Here is a 4,085-nt window from a genome sequence, read left to right on the forward strand (position 1 = left end):
TTGCGTTCAACAAAATGTAAATGTAGAGGTGGTTGTTAAGTGTGGTAATAACAGTTGTTAGGTGTGAAGATAGATAATTAAGTATGGAGTATAACTATTTGGTAAAGTAGTGATTGATTAAATGTCACCTTTAAAAGCATTGAGGAAAAGTTAAACCGATTACCTCTCTTTTCAAAAGCTATCATTCTATAGTTCTAGCTTTTGGAAAAACAACTTTTACTACTACATACTACATACTACATACCAAGTGCATCAATTATTTCATTGTCACTAAAAAGTATCTAAAAGCTATTGAAAAATACAAATTCTTATATGTGATTGGCCATACCCTGTGACCAACCATTATAGGGTTACTTAAGCTACTTTTTTAATAATGATTACTCGATTAGTGTTAAAGGATTACTCAGTCAGTGTAATAGGGGTTACTTGGTTAGTGTTATAGGAATTACTCGGTTAATATTATAGGAGTTATTTAATTTTTTTGGTTAACCACACGCAATACTGGCTTATTTCAGAATTTTCTTAATGTGGGGTGGTTAGTGTACTGTTACCGAAACTACGTATACTTTGCCTGTTGAATAGTCATTCAGTCCTCTTAATTCATGTTGTCACTTTGTCAATTTGTCATGTACTCAAATCTCTGAAGTCTCAACTGGCTATAATTACATGGTCGAAACTTGGACTACTTTCACATAGACATAATAAAGATGACCACTTCAAAGACGGTGTATCTTGTTGGCATCCTTTTCGCTCTCATTCTTCTCGTCTCTTCAGTGCTCTCAGCTCGTCTGCTGGTTGAGCCTGACTCAACTCCACAAATCGGTGAGTTACTTAATCAACTCTTAATCTTCTATAAACTCGTGCTTTAAACCCTTTTATTCTTATTTTCCACCATTACATATTATTTGCAACTTTAGTCTGTATTTTTTGTGAGATAAACATAAATATAAAAAAATCTTAAGTTGAACAAATAGTATGAAACGGGCAGATGTAGTATTAATTTTGTGGATGAATGTTAATGGTTTATCTATATACTCCCTTTTTTTTTTTTTTTTTTTTTTTTTTTTTTTTTTTTTATGCATCAATTTGACAATTGCACTATTTACATACTATGGTTGACTTAATTTTTTCACCTCTAAAAAATAAATAAATGTAATGATATAATATATCATTAGATTTGTGATAATGTCTATTTTAATAATATAATTTTGTTACAATTTTTACTAATGGACAATTAAAGATATTAATGGTGAAAGTAGCGTCTTAGCAAATGTACCGATTAAACTGATGCATATAAAAAAACAGAGGGAGTATATATTAAAAGTCATGGCAAGAATTGTAATCATGACACGTGTTGTTATTCTTGCCACGTGTCATCATGATTTGAAAATAACTAGTGTTTAGCCCCGGTAATGCCTCGAAACATACATTATATATTATTGTAAAATAGTTTTCATGAATCATAATTATAAAGATGAATTTGTCTGAGCCTTTCATCCCTAGGTGGTATGAGATAATAGTCATATTCAATATTTATTGAATTTATTTTCTAAGTATTTTTTTATTTATTTATTTTTTTTTTACAAAAATATCAAGGCCCTGTTTGGGAGAAAGCTGAAAGCTGAAGCTGATTGAGTTAGTTGATTTTGACTAGCTGATTTTATTAACTGATTTGACTAACTTATTGTATTTACTGATTATATAAAAGTGTTTGGTAAATAGCTGATAGCTTAAAGGTGATTGAGTATGTGAAATGACCAATAAGCTAATTGTGGGGTAGGTAGTTTAGATAGGATTTTAAATTAAATGAGGTTATAAGTGTCATTCCACAATAATTAATGAATAAGCTAATTGAAAAAGCTCCTAAAATGAGCTTTTTCAAAAAGAGCTTATTTAGTGAAATAAGCTCTTTCGATAAGCTTACTACCAAACACTTGGTCAAATAAGCTAATATACCCCCAATAAGCTTACTACCAAACAGGGCCTAAACCTTGTGCTTTTCAGTTATATACTTTTTTTTACATACTGATAACGTGGGTGGTAATTGGCTTAGACGGTTAAGTAGTAATCTTTCTCATAAGAGGTTGGGGGGTTCGAATCTCCTTAACCTTGTCTTTTTATAAAAATTAATGTTGATTTCTTCGGTGACGTGGCGTAATAGTTGAGATGATTAAAGGTGACGTGGCATCATGAGATGTTGGGAAGCTGACGTGGCATAACTAAAAAAGCCTACGTGGCACATCAACGTTCTTAGAAACGCCTTTTAATATATAGTATAGATGTGGAGTTATGTTATATTAAAAACGATCATCAATGTTTCATAAATTCTAAATCTTTAATTGAACTTATATACGAAGTGTATACTTCAATATAATCTAATTCTTTCATTTACCCATCCATAATTCATATAGGTTTTATATATTTAAAATATGTAACACAAAAATACATAGCAATTTTAAAACCACAATATGTATTTACCTTGAAGAAATTTTTAATGATAGATAAAAATTCTTTTGACAAATAAGACAAACTAATACGAAAAACAAAAGTAATTAAGTTACCGCATATTTCTTAATGAATTTTGATAATGTTTAATAAAGTTTACCAATAAATTTCACTTTGATTTATTATAATTTTTTTAAATACAAAATATGACCCGGGGCATCACCCGGGCCTAAAACTAGTTTTAATGTTAAAACCTCCTTATCAAGTTACAAGGGAGCCTCAGTTAATCTCATTTCATGTTAATGTCCTCACAAGTTTATGCATTTATTTCTGTGTGACACTATATTACTTTACTATTTCACTTATACTATTTCAAAAACGAAAATGTTATACATAGTCCTTAGGGCTACCTATAAGCATTAAAAACACACTCGGAAAACTGTGTAACGTTAGGAAATCATAAAAATATAAACACTAATTACACTGATTTACTCGTGTTTTTGTCATGAATTCCTAATTTAATACCATTTTCAAGAGTGTATAAAATCCTTATATGTAGCCCTACATTATCCTTTAGAAAATAATACTCCTTCTGTCCTTTTATTAGCGTCTCATTTCTCATTTTTCACAAGAATTAAGGTTCATGTAGATTTCTTAAAGCATGTGATTTGAAGTATCAAATTACATTAAGTGCATTAAATAACAAGTGAGAGAAAAAGAAAAAAGAGGTTAATAAATGGCAAGAAAAAGTTCCTAGAAAGAATGAGGAGGAGAGAGAACATATATATATGTTGGTGGATTAATGATAAATAAATGTCAAAAAATATTTTGCACAAAAAATTAGTAAAATTTGATGATAATTTGGGATTAAATTAGGAGAATGAGGTTAAAATTGTAAATAAAACCACTTACTAAAAAGAGAAAGATTCTAACAAGGGGACTTTAAATTTGATTTGCCAAAAAATAAATAGTAAACTCTAATAAAAGGACAGATGAAGTTGTAAAACAATATATTGTGAGAGGAAATATATTTATTGTCAAAAAAAAAATCCGAAATATATTTTTAAGTTTAATTTTCTCTCAAGTTATCGAATGTCTCGAACTATGTTAATAAATTCTCTCTTTTCCTTACCAGGGTCCAAGGAGGGGTCTCAATTTCCAAATAAATTTTTTGAATTTGACTATGTTAATAAATTCTCTCTTTTCCTTACTAGGGTCCAAGGAGGGGTCTCAATGTCTAGAACTATGTTAATACAGGGTCCGATTTATGACCCACAGCAAGAATATCCTCCTGGTGTGAAAAGTGCTCCAAGTGGACTAAGAGACGGTCACTAAACTGTTCTATCTCAGAAAATTGGGAGGACTAGAGGTGGATACTTGAACAAATTGATTGTTGTACAAGTTTGAATTACCATGAATATATTTTATTTTATACTTCTTTCGTTTCTTAATACTTGCAACACACTCTTTTTCATGATATTTAAGAAAAGTGGGTCTCATGTAATTTAAAACACTAAAATAAAGGAGCAAGATTATTAAAGAGTACTCCCTCCGTCCCTTTGAAATTTTCTCTGTGGAGGCGGATGCACCATGCTTGGTGCATATGGTTTTCTTTAAAAAAAGGCGGAATGAACATTTAG

The 4,085-nt window shown here is 30.1% G+C and overlaps 1 long non-coding RNA gene across 1 annotated transcript; it reads left to right on the forward strand.

Annotated features, from left to right (window-relative positions):
* The first annotated feature begins 566 nt into the window (after positions 1-566).
* On the forward strand, positions 567-3,883 carry LOC145611560 (uncharacterized). The gene is made up of 2 exons (XR_014106405.1): positions 567-822; positions 3,660-3,883. It is a non-coding gene; the product is annotated as an uncharacterized LOC145611560 (long non-coding RNA).
* Positions 3,884-4,085: the final 202 nt, after the last annotated feature.

Source organism: Chenopodium album, chromosome 24, assembly GCF_948465745.1.
Source record: "Chenopodium album chromosome 24, dcCheAlbu1.1, whole genome shotgun sequence".
Lineage (NCBI taxonomy): Eukaryota > Viridiplantae > Streptophyta > Magnoliopsida > Caryophyllales > Amaranthaceae > Chenopodium > Chenopodium album.